The sequence below is a fragment of the Paramisgurnus dabryanus genome, chromosome 22 (assembly GCF_030506205.2).
Source record: "Paramisgurnus dabryanus chromosome 22, PD_genome_1.1, whole genome shotgun sequence".
Classification (NCBI taxonomy): Eukaryota; Metazoa; Chordata; class Actinopteri; order Cypriniformes; family Cobitidae; genus Paramisgurnus; species Paramisgurnus dabryanus.
In genome coordinates this window covers 15,731,785-15,753,706 of record NC_133358.1, presented here as the reverse complement: position 1 = coordinate 15,753,706, position 21,922 = coordinate 15,731,785, and the positions used below count along the sequence as shown (strand labels likewise).

At 37.0% G+C, this 21,922-nt stretch overlaps 1 protein-coding gene across 4 annotated transcripts in view; it reads left to right on the top strand.

Moving 5' to 3' along the window:
• dlgap1b (discs, large (Drosophila) homolog-associated protein 1b) overlaps positions 1-21,922 on the top strand; it is a 116,227-nt gene that overhangs the window by 317 nt on the left and 93,988 nt on the right. The window lies entirely within an intron of this gene.

Here is a 21,922-nt window from a genome sequence, read left to right as displayed (position 1 = left end):
CCGGTTGGTAACGATTTGATTTTCAGCGTGTCACTGCGATCGATCCACCGGCTGCGGGATTCTGGACCGCGCTCAAGTGAACATGAGGAGATCAGTGAACTGTTGCTTCCGACGCTGTTTTTGCCACAATGCTGAATTTTAGACGTGATGCTAGAGATGGATGTGTTTAATTAGATAAAAAGCTTGGCGTTAAAGTATTTTATATTGTTTTGCATTTGATGCTTACATATAGCAACGAGGAAAAGAATGGATAAGTTATTGCGCGTATTCATTCCGGGATAACGCGTCGCGGTAAATATATTATACAGCCTTGTTTCGAGAAGACTTAACATTGAGAAGTGCACGAGAGGTAGACGATTGTGACGTCATGTGGCGTTGCGTTGTACCGCGTAGTTGCGCTAAAAGGCGCGTTGGAATGCGTGAAAGTCGTTCACTTTACAGCGCAACATCCAATGCAGGAAGTACTGTAGCTATTGTACATGCAATTCTAGTAGTCTAAATCAAATGCACACAAACAAATCACATTTCATTAATTGCAACCAAATTTGCAATACTTCAGTTCAGTGATTTTCTAGTTTCTACTAGATCTAAATAAACTACAAAAACTTACAAATGTGACATGCAGTATGTAATGAGGATGTGCTTTTTATCTGTTGTGTGTGTATATGTGTAATCTGATAGTGCTCAGTGAAACCATCATAGCGATGACAATGCATGTGTGTCTTCTTCAAGTTATTACTGTCCCTTTAAATTCTCTTACACATTCTGCCACACACGCACGCACGCGCGCACACACATACACGCACGTGCATACACATCATAAACATAACCTCTGGCTTGCTTACAACTGATGTATACTCAGTAGTGATGATAACAAATGAAGATGTATAAAACACAGACATCTCTTATATTCTAGTCACAATGTGATGACAAAACTCAACAAATGACAGCACAAGATTATCATGTCACTACATAATGATGCTGTACAAACAAATCATAAACAAATCACTACACATACTTGCAGCCCTACTTTGTCAACAAGTGATAAAACTCACCTACAGTATGTTTGTAAAATGACTTCTTGCTTTAATCCTTTGGCAACTCAGACTTCACCAAACCTGAACGTCTATAGGCAGCATAATGCCATTTTCCATGAGCATGCATTTCCAGTCTCATGCAGAGAAGTCACTGGAGTGCAAAAAGTCAAGTATACATCTCTGTGAAAGTCTAGAGTCGTCTTAAAGCGTGTCACATTGTATGTCCAAGTATGTCTGTAGTGCGTGTTAACATGTAGAAACAAAACAACATAACAGCTCTCATGTACCATAAGAAAAAAAGTCAAGTGTTCCAGAAAGTATCAATTGGATATGCTTGTCCTTCATTTCACCTTTTCTAATTCTCCTCCAGCAATCTGAAATAGGAGACTGATGGGTTCTCAAATGATCTCCCCTAAGCACTCCGTCTCCTATCCTAAACTGCAGAGGAGGAACAGTTATCTTGAAATGCAGATGCAGAGACCCCTGACTGCTAGTTTTACAGGCTGGGTGGCTCCAGAGATCAGCTGAAGGGCCCTACACGACTCAAATGTGTCTCTCAGCTTTGATAAAGAGCTCTACGCTTCTGATTTGAGTTACTGTTCTGAATTTGATGATTGAGAGACAGATTAGGGTCGAAGTATGCACTACAGATATGATGAAGGGCCTGACATCTGACTTGAAGTACACACTACAGAGCAAGGGAGAGTGCATGAAATCTGCCTTAAGCCAGAGGCTATGTGGAGACTACAGTACTAGCCCTAGGCAGTATGAAGTCTAATCAGTGAATACAATTGCACACACAGCACTGCACACCCGTACAGTTACACTTTTTCAATACTAGGACAGAATTCAATCTCAAATGCTCTTTGTGTCTCCCTCTTTAACACAAGCATAAAGATTTTTCACAAGCAATCCTTATGAATGTTTAATGTTTGATGACACGTTTTCTGAAACATCTCTGTGTTTAGCTATATCAGGAATTACTCTGCTCGCTCTCTCTCCCTCCATACCTTATCTCTATACCAGAGATACTGAAACCCTTTTACTAAAAGGCAAAATATTCACCTTTAACTTTTGGATTATCTTTATAAGCGCAGCACCGTCTCATTACTGCAATGTACCACACAGAGAGATCAGCCAATCAGTGACACATTTATTATTGATGCTGCACAGCAGCAACCTGTCAATCCCTAACTCAATCAGACAGACGGATAGACAGATACACAGATAGAAAGCTAAAAAGGAAAAGGGGGAGAAGTGCTTAGCTCTTAGAAGTTAAAAATAAAAGATTTTAAATATGAAACATCTTTAGTTACCCGTGAACATCTTTGGTCCATTTGTATCCCCTGTAGCACAGAGCCCAAAAGCACTGTGAGTTATGTGTACATGTGACCATGTGTATATGCAAGTATTTGAACATGCATGCTTGTGTAGGAAGTTGCTCTTTAAGACCAGATACTAACATGACTTTACTTACACTCATAAAAACAAATGGTGCTAAATAGCACTAAAAGTGGTTCTTGGCTCGTAATTATAGAGGAACCATTTTTATTGCTTTATAGCACCTATAAAGCACCTATGAAGAACCATCCAGGATAATATAGCACCACTATTGCATCACATATGGTTCTACATATGGCACTTAAAATGGTTCCTCTATGATTACGAACCAAGAACCACTTTTAGTGCTAATTAGCACCGTTTGTTTTTAGAGTGTAAGATGTTGCTGATATATGAAGTAGCACTTTTCTTAAATACGTTCACTGACACTGATCTTGGAGTTGAACAGGCACCCCCATCTAAGGGTTGTCTTGTCCCCCTACATTTTGTTAAAAAAATTGCATTATTTAGCATTAATTAGCTTTATACCCAAAACGCGCACTGAAATAAGTTCATGCTTGCATGTTCACTAGTTTGCCTTCACATTCTAATGAATAAAGGTAAATTAATTTTGGCTTGCTGTTCTCGGAGGGAGCTCGAAACAGGTTCAGGTCGAGTCCCAAGATTAACCGAGTACCACACCCCCTACTGTAGTAGAACAGTGCGAAGAGAGGGAAAGAGCAAATTAAGGAGATTGGGGAGGAGGGATGATGGATAAATCGTCACTGGGAAGGAATGGAGACTGACGTGCATGCTTATATAAGCTCTTGAAATAATCGACAGGTCTGAATGTTTAGACTCCTCCCAAACCTACGTTTAAAACTTAATTTTGCGTCTTTTAGTGCATAAATGGACAAATACACTTAAACATATGTCACAATAGCCATCTTAGTGAGTAATATCGTAAACAATTACTATGTCTTACTAAATGTAAACATTTTTATTGCATCTAATAAACAGTACCTGTTGAAGTATTTGTCATTAAAGTTAATTAAAGAAAAGAAGAGAAAATCACTCCTGAGTGACTAGCGTCTTTAACTTTGTAATGAAGATTGATCAGTATATACATAAACAGTAAAGGCTAATGTAATGTTATTTTATGTTTACTTATTTATTTAATTTAGCCAAAAATCCTTAGTGTTGAGCTCTGCTATTTAAAGTAAGATTTATCATCAGATTTCCTGAACAACATTTATGAACATTACTGCAGTTAAAATAAGATCTTTTGCTTCATTACCAGAAAGTTAATCAGATGTGAGAAGTAGAAACGTTTAAAATTCAGCCTTACATTATGTCCAGATCTGTGCTAGTAATGCATGCATTGCAGTATATGAATATTAAACTAATGTCAGTAATGTGAAGCAGTCAGCAGTCATAGATCATTCATACTTTTTGATACCAGGTTAGGGTCACACATCATTCTTTCATGGACTCTGGACCCCCTAAAGAAGCTTTGTCCACCTCCTGGCCATGACTAGTAAACCCATATACATGGCATAATACACTTTCAGAAAAAAGGTACAAAAGCTGTCATTGGGGGGTTCCCTTTCAAAAAGTAATTGTGTATTACTACCTCAAAGGTACATATTGGTACTTTTTTAAAGGGTACCGTCTCAGTGACAACTTTTGTACCTTTATTTCTGACAGTATAGAAAATAATTTGACAGGACCTGACCCAGTAACATCAAGCTGCCAGTCCTAATGCAAAAATGCTGAATGGGCAAAATTATCCAATCAGGGTAAAGAAGCAAGTGACAGAATATTAAAGGGAAGGAAGGAAGTGACATCGTATTAAAGATGGCACGCAGATGCTGATTAGCTGGAAAGTTATTTCATTCCAGCTGAATCAACTCTCCTCACTTTTACTCAGCTCAGCTGTTTATATTTGTATGAGACTGAGAGAGAGAGACGACTTATAATTGTCAGTTTGTACATTGTTGTTTTGCATCTCTGACAATATTTGTATTGTGTGTGGATGCAGCTGTTGGGTCCACAGTTTTGTGAGTCGACAGCCCAGTAATTCCCCCAAACTCCTGAGTTGTTTTTCTGTTCAGGGAGTTGGAAAGTACAGTTCATGTGAGATTTATGAAAAGGAACATTAAATAATTGATGTAGTGGAGGTGCTCTTTCGTGGCTTGTTTCCTCTGTAACCATGTGAGAACTTCAAACTCTTAATGCCTTTCAAGTTTAGAGAGTCACATGATAACAGGTAGCTTGAAATGTGTGAAACAGGACCGATACAACGTTATGAAATCAGCATGAATCTGTCTCTGTCTGATTGAATTTACAATTTTTGGCAGGCAGGTAATTTAACAGGCTAAAATATCCCATAGACCAGGGGTCGCAAACTCAAACTGGCTTGGGGCCATTTCTGAGATTGACATTTCATCGGAGGGCCGCAGACTTATTTTAATGTTCAAAAAAGTAAAATTTTTTGGTAAATGTACTGTTTAAATTCTATTATTTAATGTATAATAATAATAATAATAATAATAATAATACTTGAATATATAAGCAGGGGTTTTTATCTTTTAAATATACATTATTTTATAAAAGTAAATAATTTCTTAACCTTATCTTTAATAACTAAGGCCTATTAAAACCTTGCACTTATCTAACAAATTAAATTTCTGTATACATTTATAACCTATTATAAAAATCATCGAAGCTTGAATTCATCAGTGTTTTGATTTATTTTGGATTGTTTTCAGTCATAGTATTGACTTCAGTAGTTCCATCTTTGTTATTCCACAGTTTTAATGAATTTGTTATTATATGTGGAAAAATATTAAAAAGTGAAAGTGATCCTAAAACTTTTGAATGAGTAGTCAATGTTACATAAGCTAGTTAAACAGAAAACAAATATAATACTGCTCTATGTGTATTGCATAGCAAGCTATAATATATTATACTTCATTATATATAGCAGTATACATACTTTTATCTTCTGAAGGCTACGTTTCTCCTCATCTTTCCTCTTTTCTTAACCTGGGCACCTTGATGGTTCTTTTTCTTATCTGTACTTTAATACTGCATTACATCTATGGCTCTGCCATGCGGTGTCTCCATAAAAATTGACTTGTTGATGTGAACTCCACCGCAGCTCTTCTCTGAGCTGAGAATCCACCCGGAAATAACAAATCTTCTCAGTACAAACACTACAAAGTACCGACCAGATTAACTGATCGCATTGTGACAATGATATGATTGACGCAAGGTTCAGATGAGGAATTAAAATCCGATCGCGCATTCCGTTCTCCTCGCAATCACGGAGGGCGCGCGCGGCTCATGGCTGCACGGGTGATGCCACCCCGTACGGAGCGCAACGTCAGAGCACTTTAGAAAGTAAGAAACGCCTTAACACACATTGTTAGACGCGACATGTGAACGAACCATTAAACGTTTAAATTAAAAATCAGACGAATATATAACAAAGTGAATAAAAATCTTTCTGCGGGCCAGATTATGTTATAATGTTGAAAGGTGCCGCAAATGGCCCGCGGGCTGGGAGTTTGAGACCACTGCCATAGACAGAAGCAAGGACCAGGGCCTAAACTACACTCTAAATGCTGGGTTATTTTTAATCCAGCAATAGATAAAAAAGGTTAAAACCTAACGCCCCATTCAGACAGCCAGCGACCAGCAGTAGCAGAGCAACGCGATCTCATTCATTTCAATGGAAACCGGGCGACTTCCGGCGACACGAGCGAAAGTGACCATTGGCGACCGTATGGGCGTGTCCAGCGACACGAGAAGTTAAGAAAAGTTTAACTTTATGCAAATGTCGAGCGAATTTCGGGACCGACTACCAATGATAACGAAGCAGTGAAGTTCACGTCATCCTTCTCTCGTCAGTTACTGGCGTGGATGGTACTCATTTGTTTATGACAAGCAGATTTAGAAATGCCTCATTGAAAGAGATGGGCGACACACAGCGATAACGTCGCTGGCTGTCTGAACGAGGGGTAAGTGTTGCCTAAAGGGACAATAAGTAGGATTTACCCCATCTAGTGGTGAAATTGTATTTTCGAACAGTGCTCTCTAGCGCCTCGCTTTTCCAAATGCGTGTAGCAACTACGGTAGCTGTTATGTAATCACTGATCTCCTTGTTCGTTTCTGCTGGTTCACGTGTTCTGAATGAAAACGCGTTGTGGAAACGCGTTGGTATGCTAGTGCTTTTTGTCCCTCTCTGCTATTAAAGTTTATCAATATGGCAGAATGACATGGAAGCCTCCTTGGACTTACCCGTTCAATGTAAGCAAAGAGAAGAAATTCTAAGTTTACAAAAAAAAGTCAGATCACTGGCAGAGTTCATTTGACACCAACGAGGACATATTTATGAATAAAGACATTGATTTTGATTAACAAAATACTTAAAATCCTACTTACAATCCCTTTAAATTAACACAAAACATGTTTATTTGACCCAACAATGTATTAAAATAACCCTGCATAGGTTCAATTTCATCCCAACAGGTAGGGTTTGTCCATTTTGAAACAACGCTGGGTTGAAAATAACCTTTCAGATTTTAGAGTGTAGAAAACAAAATAGCAAAAAGTCCCTTTAATTTTCATGTAATCCTAAAGATTTTGATTTGCTGGTTGAAGTGTGTTTGATCAGAACTGTTTGGTCCCACAGGCATATTTATGGTTATGATATAATTTTTTATTCGTTTCTAGCCTAATCGCTTAATTAGCAGTTGCGAGGGGTGCAAATTCAGAATATGTTTTCATGTGTGTTGCTCGTGTTTTCAAAATATGTGTTTGTTGCGCCATGTGAACCATGTGCATCACGTGTTTTGTCAAAATAAGTGCCTGCTGCATACGCATCAAAACCGTTTATAATAAAAGAGACGCTCGCATTCACAAAATACACACAAGACAGTCCCTTAACAGTAAACTCTGATTACGCATAAGATTATGCGAGTATCTGGCAAACGCGAGTGTCTCTTTTATCATAAACCCTTTAGACTCGTCTGCAGCAGTCACTTATTTTGACAAGAAATGTGATGCACATAGGATCACTCGATGCGCAGAACACATATTTTGAAATTACGAACCACACACGTGATGGGCTACATACATGTTGTGATAAACTTCGCATCAAGCGCCCTTGAAAAAAGAAGTCAGCGGCCGCCACTGGTGGATATAATGTAATGTATACGTACATGCATATTGTTTGTGGTCATTTGGATTGATTTGAAATATTGTTTTTTATTGGTTAATGTGACTTGCTCCTTAGCTGTGATTGGTCAGATTTGTGTCATCTCAGTTGCATGACATCTATTTTTGACAGGACGTTTGTGTGGCATTCCTTTTCATCCCATGCACACGCTCCATCAACAGCGCAGAGATTTGTGTAAGCCCTCATTAGCAGGGATAATCTGCACTACATAAGCTGTAAGAGGACGGGAAGTGGCAGTATGCATGTGACAGTATTTAAAGATCTATCCCAGCTTAATACAAGCATATACACACAACATTTAGTTGTCCACTTTCTTGATTATAAGCTAATGGAAAACCTGTGCAAACTACATCTAGACACACATCCTGCATATACATTTTCAATATTCATCATGGTCCTTGGAAAGTTAAATATGGTGAAAGCAGTAACATCTAAGTTGTATTTGTTAACAATAAGGTTGTATTAGTAACATTATTAAATACGTTAGATATCATGAATAAGCAATATAGTTTATTAATATTTGTTAATGTTAGTTAGTGCCATTAAAAGTGTTCAAGTTAGCTCATTGTGACTGTAAAGTGATAAGACTTATATTCATATATGAGGTTGCCCCGTATATAAATGAATAATAATACATATAAAAGCATTAATATTAACATTATTATAATGTGGTGTAATGTCAACATGTTTAGCTACAGCAGGAGTGGGGAACCCTGGTCCTGGAGGGCCATTGTCTGGCAGATTTTTGTTCCAACCCTAATCAAACACACCTGAATTTCATTTCCAAGTAATCCTGAAGACTTGAATTAGATTTTTCAGGTGTGTTTAATTAGGGTTGGAACAAAACTCTGCCGGACACTGGCCCTCCAGGACCAGGGTTCCCCACCCCTGAGCTACAGTCATGATTGTGTGTGTGTGTCTGAAATGTTTCTTGTTTAAGAAAGGTGATTTTTTTTCCGAAGTAATTGGACAGTTTTTCAGAGATGATGAAATAGAAAAAAATCCCACATTTTACACAAAAGGGGGATTGCATGGAAACACCCTGGCAACCATCCAGAACACCCCAGCATCATGGTAGTGAGTTACTAAGCTCTGAAAGGCAGGAAAACTCTGTGCTTGATACCGATAAAGAAGGTTTACCTCATGCTGTGATGTTTACAAGAATCCCTGACACCCTGTTGTCTTCTTTACACCGTTGTTTTCCACCAGAATCTCTTGTGAAACGACAAAATGGACTGTAGAGCTTGTTACGGATAGCCACAGCGTGTTGAGACATAAAGAGAGACAATTATAAAGGAAAAACACAGAAAGAGAGATAAAAACAGTGAAATATTACATTGAGAGGAAAGCAAATACACAATTTAAGATGCAAATTAAACAGAAAGCACTGTTTATTACCTCAAATTACCTAAGTAATCTGTATGGATTTGTATATTTTGGTATCGTCATTCATAACCTGCTTGATTTACTATCCCACACAAATGAAGCTCTAATGCTTTCATTCATCCTTTAGCAGTGGACACCACAGCGTCATTTAGAGCTGAAGATCCATTCATTCATCTGACACAGACAATGAACATAAACTTTAAATGTTTGCTTTACTCGAGTCGTGCCACAGTCATAGTGAAGTGCAAAGAAAAAAAGAGATGGAAGAGCGTACAGTACAATAAAACTGTGTGGAGGTTCTGATGTAGATGTAAAATACAGATTTGCGGTTTACAGGCATGCTGGGGTCTTAAGAGTCTGACAAATGTAATTTCACAGCCTGCAGAGCACTTGAACATGCGAACACATGCACACGTGCGCACACAGAGAGTAGGCATACTGACATTTACATGGGGAGTCACAGCATTCACATTAACCTAGTTAATTTAGGATTAATTCAATAGAGAGAAAGAGAGAAGTGATCAGTGTAGAACAAGTGGAGACAAGTGAAAGATACTTTAGTGACATTTTCAATGAATATCTTCAAGATTAAAGGCGGGGTGCATGATTTTTGAAAAACACTTTGGAAAAGGTAGTCAGGCCGAGTATCAAAACACACTTGTAGCCGATCAGCAATAAGGGGCGTGTCTACTAACGGTTGCGTATGTGTATGGCAGGTCTATCAAAAGAAGGTCCAGATTCTATTGGGGTAGGGGCGTGTTTGTTTAGGTGATCTCAAATATCATTGGCTTTGAGAGAACATACACCCCGCCTTTTTTTGAACATTCCACTTTTTTTGAAATTTGCTCATTTTCCAGCTCCCCTAGAGTTACACATGTGATTCTTTCCGTTTAGGAATCCATTCAGCTGATCTCTGGGTCTAGCGCTAGCACTTTAAGCATAGCTTAGCATAATCCATTGAATCTGATTAGACCATTAGCATCACGCTCAAAAATAACCAAAGAGTTTCAATATTTTTCTATTTAAAACTTGACTCTTCTGTAGTTACATCGTGTACTCAGACCGACGGAGAAAAATAACTGCTGTGATTTTCTAGGCAGATATGGCTAGGAACTATACTCTCATTCTGGCGTAATAATCAAGGACTTTGCTGCCGTACCATAGCTGTAGGAGGTGCAATGATATTACGCAACGACTGAAAATAGTCCCCTTAGTATCTTTCAATAACAGGGGACTATCTTCGGCAGAGTTGGGTATACTGTGTAACGCATTACTGTACTCTAATTACTTTTCCTGATAACGCAGTAACGTAACGCTTTACATTTTAAATGTATGTAATTTGATTACAGTTAACAATGACAACAAAATTACGTTACTAGCGTTACAAATTAAGTGTTGAAAAATTTATTAAAATGACGTTTTGCCATTGCACGGCAACGTCTGTTAACGAGCATGCGCGCAGCGTCATGTGCTTTACTCACTCGTCGGAGACGCAAGCAAATGGATGCTATGTGAGCCGTGGTTGATCCTTCAAGTGGAATACAGACAATACATGTCCAAAACCTTGGCATTTCAGATTGGGCTTTGCGCGATGACATCTGGTCTGCCAGAAGCGATCGTACAGGTGTGTTTTTAAATCACTAATGTACAATAAGGTTTTATTTGTTAACATTATTTAACCATGTTATTTTATCATGAGCTCAATGCGTGCACTGCATTAAGTAATCATATTTTTATTTAAGCAATTACCAAACAACTTTTAATTGTTATATTTAACAAACTAACATGAATATTAACATTCTTTAACTTGACCAAAAAGCCCTCGCGAATGCGACGACGTGTTAAAACTCTAGTTTCTGTCTCTGCGACCGCGAATTGATGGATAGATAGATAGATAGATAGATAGATAGATAGATAGATAGATAGATAGATAGATAGATAGATAGATAGATAGATAGATAGATAGATAGATAGATGTTAATGAATGTAGAATGTTTAATGAGAAATGTTAAACATCTGTAACTTATTATAAAAGCTACAAATATTTCTGGATTACTATATGACCAGTAATTTTAGGAGGGGGCAAAATCACACCAAAAATAGCTTTAAGCATTCAAATATGCACTGTAATCATCACTGTTTTTAAATGTTACAAGAAACATTTTCACATTAACACTGCGTTTGGGTTTATCCGTCCTTGTTTCTGACAGTTTCACTTTGTAGTTTTTTACATTTGATGTTGACAAAGTAACTTAAAAGTAAAGTAATTAGTAATTAGATTACTTTTTGCATGTAGTAATCAGTAATGTAATCAAATTACAATTTTAAAGTAGTAATTAGTAATTTATAGTGGATTACTTTTTTTGAGTAACTTACCCAACACTGATCTTCGGGCACTGTATGTGTTTATAATTTACAGTTTATTTCAACTTTCTTGACAAAGTTGATATAAATTATAAAAATAAAGTTGAATTAGCTTAAAGTGATTTTAAAAATGATATTAAACCCATAATTTACCCTTAACCCATCAGAGGTGCATATGTCCATAATTTTTCAGACTAACACATTTTCAGTTATTTTAGAAAATGTCCTATATCTTTCGGTTTATAAAATATATGGATGGGGTCCACCTCCTTCAAGTCCAAAAAATGTGCAACCATGCTTCACAAAAGTCGTCTCCAGGCGATAAACAAAGGTCTTCTGAGTGTAATCCATGTGGTTTTGTCATAGAAATATCCATATTTAAAACTTTATAAATGAAGATAACTAGCTTCTGGTGACGCCCCCATCTTAGTCATATCCACATTCAGATGAGAGTGTACGCAGTTTTTGTTTGTCTGAACAATTATGTACATATGCGCATCTTAGATGGCTTGGGTTTAATATCATTTTCCCTATAAGTTATTAATTTTTATAATTAATTAATTTATTTTCATAATTTATAGCAACTCCTAACTAGTCAAGAAAGTTGAAATTAATTGTAATTTAAAATTGATTAAACTTAAACATTTAAGTGCAACAAGTGTACATAATGTAAAGAACATTCTGTGAAAATATAACCTTGATATCTTTAATATTTACTGAGTAGTTTTTTTATGTAATATGAAGACCCTGGTGTGATAACTATAAGTTGATCTAGACTGCTACTGGAGACTTATTTGATGCTTAAAATCAGCTGTCAGCTGCTTACTGTAAAATACCCCACTGTGCAGGCATTTATACTGACTGACTGACTGAAATGTTATAAGACGTCTTTAATTCAATGCTCCGTGGAAAGCTATCATCTCGTCTAGATGAATTCTGTGCTATAGGATGTTTAATGAATCAGAATTACAATCAAATTCTGTGGTAGTACCCCAGTATAGTGATGTGATTCTGTTGCCCAGAATCATTTACATAGTATTTCCATTTTTCAAGGTTTTTTAAAGAATAATATTGTATTTGCATGGTAAATGGAGCAATAGAGCCATGCTTTTTCCATAAATTCAATGTTACTGGATACTGCTGTGTATTTCTGGGTGTGTATGTGCTGTTTTAACGCATGCTTTATGTTTGATGAGAATTACTCACAGCTTTTTAAATCTGGCTTTAGCTCTTTCACTCTCACACACCAGTTATCTATTTTTTATCTCACAAAATTCTCCTACCTCAAAGATGAGTGTTAACATATGCCAAAGAAAATGTGTTATCATAACTGTTTGATGCCAAACACTAAATGATTTAAATCTGTAAAATTTGGCAGCCTGTTTCCTGAGTGTGTGGGGAAAAAATAAAGGCATCTTCAAAGTTAGCACAGTCTGGTCACAAAGGCTTGGTTACATCCCAAAACTAGATTAGAATTTCCTGAAGGAAACGCCAGTGCTTGCATGGCAGCAAAAGAACATTGCTGTTTGTGAATATCCTCTTTTAAGAGTTAGCAAGGTTTCGTTCTGGTTAAGTGAAATGCAAATGCATTAGAACTGATACAAAACCACTTACTATGACTGTAAAATAAGTTGGTTCAACTTAAAAAAAGTATGTTACCTGGTTGCATTAAAGGGGACATTTTTAAGATGTCAAATAAATGTCCGCAGAGTATGTATGTGAAGTTTTAACTCAAAATACCCTATAATTTATTAAACCATGTTAAAATTTTCAAGTAGGTGTGAGCAAAAATGTGCTGTTTTTGGGTCTGTCCTTTTACATGCAAATGAGCTGATGAAATGCAAGCACTGATCACCACAATGGTTGTTTGTTGAAATTGAAACTCAATTATGCTGTCAATTATTTTCTCTCTCTCTCTATCTCTCTTACTGCACTAAATGGCAGTGGCGTGGTTGGATAGTGCAGATAAAGGGGTGGTATTATTATAATAAGATCCTCTTCTGACATCACAAGGGGAGCCAAATTTCAATGACCTATTTTTTCCACATGCTTGTAGAGAATGGTTTAAGAAAGTTACTGGGTTGCTCTTTTTCACATTTGTGACCAGTCACGGAAAGTAGTGACACAAGTCGGATCTGGGGCATTTTGAGTTATTCATTAGATTCAATTAGATTCTGTGTAACACATGAAAATCTGAAAAGATTTGGCGAAGTTGTGGCCATTTGAATATAACACATTCAAGAAAGAGAATGCTGAGAAATTTGAGAAAGAAGAGTTAACACTTTTCCCGGCCTGGAGAGACAATAGGGCTTATTTACATCTCATTTAGCTAAGCCATACCCCCTGTAAAGTCGTTTTGAGATACAGATGTTTTAGCATCATATGTTGTATTTTGTGAAAGAAGTCCTGGTGACAACATGCAAAAATAAACATGACTTTTTACCTTTGTGGGGATCACAAGTCGAATCCAGTCTGTTTCAGATGTGTGAATCATCCAATGATCTTTTTGTCCACAAATGCGTATTATCCGTGAAATATAGATATAAAGTCTATTGTTTACATCAGATTTCGCATGACCGTATGGTAATAGAATGTTATATACAATCTGAGGACTATTTACATCGTAACATGTAAGGGTATATCAGATTACAGTCCGGTATTTACGTTCCGTTAAACACATGAACCCGCCTTCAAATTTTGTATTTAAAATAGGGAGGTAGTATAATAGATCATCCAAACAGCGCCGTCGAAAACGTGACGTCCTTTAGAGATGTTACCAATCGCTCGCTCGTTCCTCCATCAGCCAATGACTTCATGGAAAATATTGATAGATAAAACATGTAGCCAATTATATAAAGAATACAACGATCTCTGTGTAACTTCTGTGTGTTTGGACTCATGCTGCGCTGCAAGAACTGACAGAGAGATGACGTCAAATTACAGCGAGTCCAAATTAAACTACTCTGTAAGATTTCTTGAAAATTTTACTTTGGTACTTTGACGTCATTCGACTGCGGCGCCGCATAATGTCAGTGACGCGACTGACGTACGAGGCGGCTGACTGTTATCTGTTCCGCCCCCCAGCTTCTTTTATTTTTCTTTTGTTTTGTGCGCCCGAGCTTTGTTTAAAGTCTGGGGAGACGCACAATTTTTAAATTTGAAAAAAAAAAACTTAACAAACATGCTAAGGGACAGGTCAGCCGCGTCACTACAGTCACGTGACTTCACACGGTTCAGAGCCGGAAGAGAAGACAATGCTGAATAAAGTCGTAATTCTTGCTATTTTTGGACCAAAATGTATTTTCGATGCTTCAACACGTTCAAGCTGACCCACTGATGTCACATGGACTACTTTGATGATGTTTTTATTACCTTTCTGGACATGGAAACCGTACACAGATTTTCAATGGAGCAGACACAAAGCTCTCGGACTAAATCTAACGTTAAAACATCTTAAACTGTGTTCTGAAGATGAACAGAGGTCTTCTGAGTTTAGAACGACATATGGGTGAGTCATTAATGACATTATTTTAATTTTTGGGCGAACTATCCCTATTCAGGAGCAACGCTGTTCCCTTTGAGGGCGGAGGCGAAAAAACAAGCTTATACAGTATGTAAATATACACACAGACAATGACGCCCCCCACTGCACGCTAGAATCTCCGGAAAAACAAGCCAATTTCAACCGCAACATGTACGCTTTTAAATGTACAAAAAAACTGCTTTCTCAAACATGGAGAGGCTTCTTCGTGATCTCAACTAACAGATTCTGCAATAAACCGAAAATCACAAATTTTGAAAAAAAACTTTGTTTCTCATTTTCTCGAAACTTGTGCTGCCGACTTGTGACACTGGTTTCCGTGACGGATCACATTTTTCTAAGTTGATAGAAGCACTATGGGGACCCAATTATAGCACTTGAACATTGAAAAAGTCACAAATTTTCATGATATGTCCCCTTTAAAAAATTTAGTTAATTTAACTTAAAAAAAAGTTAATTCAACAATTTTTACACAACCTTTTTTGAGTCAACTAATATTTTTATTTATTATAACTCAAATTTTAAGGCAACCAGGTAACTTACTTTTTTAAGTTGAACCAACAAATCTTTTTAACAGTGTACTTAATTATCAATTATATTGAGAATTAAAAATAAAAAATTAAATGGTTCAAGTGCTGTCTTACAATTTTTTTATATCCCATAAAGCCTGGCACATGACATTCTTAGACACTTGAAAAACGTCTACGTTCGCATTTCCTAGCTGCCATTTTTGGTCCTGAGTGTTGGCCGTCTCTCTCTCTCTCTCTCTCTCTCTCTCTCTCTCTCTCTCTCTCTCTCTCTCTCTCTCTCTCTCTCTCTCTCTCTCTCTCTCTCTCTCAATCTTCCTCGAGCTGTTATCACAAAGCAATAATGTGTTCATTCCAAAATAGGCCATAAGAGACTCTTTAGCTCATGTGTGAGTGCCTATGTCGGTGAAATATCAGCCTTAGTGAACGATGATCAAAAAGGTAAAAGGGTTCACTTTATAGAGGTCTGAAAGTTCATTAAAAACCTATCTACAATTTTGTCATGTCCTAACACTTGAATGTCTCTCCTTATACTGACCTCTGTGTGAGTGTGTGTGTGTGTGTGTGTGTGTGTGTCAGCTTGTTGTGAATAGGGAGTTATAAATTGTGTGTGTTTCAGCACAGGTCTCTGTGAGTTATAATAAGGTGGTAGCAGAGTTAGCCAATCAGCAGACAGTTTTATATCTACGACAGCCAAAGCACAGGGGAGACTTGTGTCTGACAGATGGCTATGTTGTGTGTATGTGCATGTTCACACCTTGCTTGTGACACAGAATAACGTGCCCCACATTTGTAGTTTTATGTGTGCATGTGTGAACATATTTCTTGGTTGTATTGACATAATTGTGTTAACAAAGTATCCTTCTTCACAAAACGAAACGTGGCATTTGTACACGTTACCAGAAATGCGTCCTGTAGTGTGTGCATGCATGTGTGTGTGCTTGTATTTTGGCTGCAGGTCATCAATTGCCAGGTGGTCTTTGTATAAAGGCTATATCACAGTGTGTTTTTGTACAGTTTGAGTAGCTTTTAACCACCTTGCACACCTAATCAGGACACGGCTTCTGCCCTGCTTACATACCATCCATCCAGTCAACAGATTTGCACATATAGAATGGAGCATTGATCCTGGAGTCACACACTTTTGATCATTTCTGTCTCACAGAATAAAATGTAATAGATTTATCTTTTTCAGGAAGCAGCCAAATGGTGTATGACAGTGATGTCTAAACCGCAAGCTAATCGCTCTTCTGATTTTATCGAATCAGATATTATCATGGAAATTCAGACTTTGGCTTATCCGAGCACAGTTTGTGAGATTCTTTAGATTGTATCTGTAAAGGGGTGGTCACACTACACTACACGTTCCATTGACTTCCATTCATGCAAAGACGTCAGACTGAAAACAGAATATTTCGCTGTGACCCAAGGTTCAAGTCTGGTGAACTCATATCACGTGGAGATATGTGACCAGTAGAAAACCGGTTGGATTTCTTTTTCTCAGAACACATATCTCCAACATATTAGATTTTAGTTGTTATGTTTTATTTCTTTAAACAGGTTAGGTGTCCAATAAATTGATGTTTTGGGGAAGGAAGTGATGGAGGTAATAATGATATTATTTTTTAAAAAAAATGCTATTTCACAGTCCCTGGAAGGTTTTGTTCACAAGTGCTACCTTTGTTGCTTACTACCTGTGATTCTGTTTGTAAATAAAATGTTTTCCAACTCACTGTCACTTTGTGTGTTTGTATTTATAAAGTAATTATATATAAATGCAGCATATTGCAGAAACCCATTTGATGGGATGAGTATAAATAAAGCTTTCAGATATTGAAAAACATGTTGTTTTTGTTCAGCACCATGGACAGCGGTGGACAGAATAAATTTTGGTCTAAAAGGTCGCTAGTACAATGAATGTTGTTAACATTAGTTAATGCATTAGCTAACACGAACTAACAATGAACAATACTAAAACAGCATTTATTAATCTTGGTTCTTGTCAATTTCAGCATTTACTAATAAATGTTTAAAGAGCACCTTTCATTGCTAAAAAACAACGTTATTTTGTATATTTGGTATATTACAATGTGTTCGCGTGGTTTATGGTTAAAAAACACATTATTTTCACATACCGTACATTTTTGTAGCTCCAGATTTCAGTCTGTCCCTCAAACGCAGGGATTTGAAAAGCGCTGTGTCCCTGATTGGCCAGCTAATCTGTATGTTGTGATTGGCCTGAATACCTCTGACATCAGCCGGAAATGTGACCCTCCTTACCATGTTTGAAAGATTCGCTCAGACGCTCACAATACAATGCTAACAGGAGTAACTTACAGGCTGGGAGGAATTATGATAATGTCGTTCTTGTCTACATCACCAATCATAGGAAGTAAACTGTTGCCTACAGTCCGTGTGTTTGTTGTAGTCCAAGAAAAGAGATTTACGTTTGAAACGATAACTCGCGTTATAACATCGATAACATCGTTTACTTTGGGGTTTGTATCTTTTGCATATTGTTAACATGTACTAATACACACTTACACACCAAAGGAAATTTAAAAGCGTGAATCGGACACTAGGTGCTCTTTTACATCAAAAGTTGTAAGTTTAACATAACATTAACATTATAGTTGTAACACTGTAAACATTGTTTAATACACAATGTAGGAACTTTAACAATTGCATTGACATCAACTAACAGTAACAAAGATTAATAAATGCTGAAAAATTATTCATTCAGATTTTGGGATTATAATTCTATATTTTTAGATGACTGAACTGGAAAAGTTGAACAGGAAACTTAGTATACGTATTATCCTCTTCTGTATGAATTTCGTGTTTTTTTAATAAGAGTGATTTGTTGGCTTTGACAGGATTTTGTGCTAGAAGCTCACGATCTGATCACACTCGCTCAGTCATACACAAACTCACACATACTCATACACAGATGAATGTCCTCACAGACTGTGAGCTGACAGGTCAGACGTGGTTGTTGTGTCTTTTGTCCTCACTGATTGCGTCATTGTATGTGTATGACAGAACCACAGCCAAGACCAGGACTTGAGCTTGTGTGTTTGTCTGATTACATTGTGGACTGCATTATGAATGGATCTAGGTTACGCATAAACTTAAGGCAGATGTTACGTTAGTGATGGTGATTAAAGTAGATGCTTTGTTGGGCATGTATAAGAAAAAATATGTTTATGTATACAGTTAAATTAATCTTTGATCACATGCAAATTCCTGCAGAGTCATTATGTAACCGAAAGCTTTTTAAAGGGATCATGTAATGTTTTTATACCCCAATGTCCTTGGTTTTTTTTCTGCTTGAAGAATTGTTGAGGATATTTTAATTAAAATGTGTTTATTATTTGACACATTTTACATTTATTAATTTTCATTTTTGCATTTGGCAGATTTTACTGCTCACAGTGCATTTTTTCAGTATGTCAATGGGTGTGTTCCCCTAAAATTCACAACATTTTGCATTGGTAACACAATGCTACCAACTGAGCTACAGAAACACCTGCTACACTTAGCAGATGCTTTTATCCAAAGTGACTTACTTATGAGAGAGCACCTAAAAAATTAAATGACGCTATAATGTTATGTACTTCTCCCTTATGATTTCCTAGTAGGTGTATATTGCTTACTTTCTAGAGAGATTCAAATACACCAGCACGTATACAGGTACATGTAAAATCTTCTTGGTTACATGAAACCCAAATAGATTTTACATGTATATTTGCTGTTGTATTTAAAATCTCTCTAGGAGTAAGTACCACTACCAATGATGAGATTTTACGTTGTTTATGTGTTGCCATGTTTGAACCTAAAGCTGTTTTTTACATTACATATTATAACGATTGCTCAAAATATGAATCGTTTTCTCTCACAAGCTTATTGTTTTACTTCAGAAGACATTTTTACAAACCCACTAAGGTCATATAGATTAATTTAAAGATGGGTGCGCTTATTGGCCTGTGCTTCTGGAGCTGGTTGTGCTTTTGAAAATCTGGCACTTTTCAATGCCATTACATGGGAGAAGCCAGGATATTATGTCATATAACTCCAGTTTTGTTCAGGTGAAGAAAGTAAGTCATGTACACCTAGAAAGTCATATTTGATGGCAAGTAAAAGTGAAATTTTCATTTTTGGAAAGTGTTACAGTTTTTTTCGATTGCTAAACGCCAGTGGGCACAACTGGAGTCACATGTGCAAAACTCTAACTACAGTCTGCACTACCAAAAGTCACCTGAGCACAACTCTTAACATATGGCTCAAAACAGCTCCGTGCAGCCAAACACTAAACACAACCCTCACTGAGATAACACACACTGTCACTCACAACACACTGAGAGGAAAAACACTAACATCAAACACCAATACACAAAATACTAACTTTATATCTTTACAGTTTTAACAATTTCAGTGATGTCACACCAAGTAATGTTTTCTTTAAAGAATGATTTATTTATTGATTTATCACAATATTTTTTTTAGAACATCATAATTTTTTAGGGTAAATGAAAATTAGCAGTTTGCTTCAGTTGTCTGTAGTAATTTACGGAATTACAGTAATGAGAAAAAAGGTAGAAACTTAAAGTACATGAAAGGTAATATTATATATAAATGAAATATATATATGAAATTGGAATTTATATTTATATGAAATTGCAATCAGCAGTGTTTGAAAGGCACAATGCTGGAATCAATTGTGTTTTGAATGTGTGATTCACAGTTTTGACAGCAGTGTGTTAGCATTTGAACAAAGTGCTGTAAATCCACAGTGTTGTGCAGGTTGTGATTAAAGTCATGGAATAAGTGTGTAAAGTTTTGAAAACTGTGTTCAAGCAATGAAAAACGAACTAGAGTTTGGTCCACATGAACTGCTGCTGTGCAGACTGTAGTTAGAGTTTTGCACATGTGACTCCAGTTGTGCCCACTGGCGTTTAGCAATCGAAAAAAACTGTAAACTATTTCTTTAACACAGTGTCTTGAAGGGGGGAGTGGGGTTAACAGTATTAATGCATTCTGGCGTATAAACACAGTTTAAAAGTCGTAATTATCAAAAAAGCAATTGAGCTTGTGATGAAGTATTTCTGGGCCAAACTCATACGTCCTCTTTCTTACAAGTTTCAGAAAGTTTTTTTCGAACATGTGTACCTGTTACAATTGATTGACCCCATATTCCTTTAATAGGCCCTTCCCCACGCCTGCACGTCAATCAAAGTGAGAGCGAGAACGTGCTTAGCATTGCTCCGTCGTAGTGTTGTCAAAAGTACCGGGTCCAAGCGGGTCTACCCGGAACTAATGAGCAATTTGCATGTTTTTGTGTTTTGCTTTGGTACCGAAAATGGTACAGAGAACCGTAAATTTGTACTGGTATCAGTACCAAGTACTGAAATGTTGGTATCGTGACAACACTACTATCAATGCATGGCACGCGACAACTTGGTTTTATATCAAGATGGTTTGACAAAAAAGGCTGTCTTTGGGTGTTAGGAGATGAGAAACTTGTTTAGCTTTCCAAGTAACCCTTTCTTAAGACAACAGTGGATGCATTTCATTTTACCCGGATAGCAACATAGTTGTGAATGGCTTTATGTTTGTTCCCTGCATTTTGGAGAGGATTGCTTTACAAACAAGGCTAAGCTGTGATGGCCAAAGAGATCCTGTATGTGTAGATACACCTACAATTAAAAATACTGTTAAAAGAATCTAGGAGCCATACCTAATCGTACCAAAACTAAACTTTGAACAAACTCAGCATGGATTGTAGCTTATGTTCAATGCAACCTGATCTCATGAATTTACGTAGTATAGTCACAGAATATTTTCCTAATTTTTCCGTGGCATTGTCACGGATCTCAGCATTTTTCCGTGGCCGTTCCATGGACTTTCTTTTCCGTGTATTTGTCACGGATTGGTTACTTAACTGTTTTGCCCTATTTTCTTACCATTGTCGCTTCGGTTTATGGTTAGATTTACCTAAAATTACATAACAATGACATGGAAAGAAAGTCCGTGGTAAGGCCACGGAAAAATGCAGAGATCCGTGACAATGCCACAGAAAAATGCTTTGTGAAATCATGTTGGTTCAATGGGCTTATGTTCAATAAAACAACCATAAATTAACTTCTAAAGTGACAATTATACTGTGATGACTCATTGCCCCTGCCTTTTTCATCTATTATTATTTACCCTTGTTTGTTTTCAGAGAAAAGTTACCCCTACACCAACAAATGCGTCTTTGTCAGCATCCTGCAAATAAACAGATGGAAAGTTTAAAAAAAGAATCACATCGATCCTTATATTCCCTCTCCATTCAACATCAGTGATTCAGTTAGCGACAGAGATGTATGCATGTAGTAATATTGTGTAGATTAAATGTATGGTAGCAGGTTGTGAGCTCGGACAGCATGGTTGTTTAAAAGCTACATTTACGCAGAATCAGCCCGGCAAGACTGATACACTTGGAATGGATTAACAAACGGCA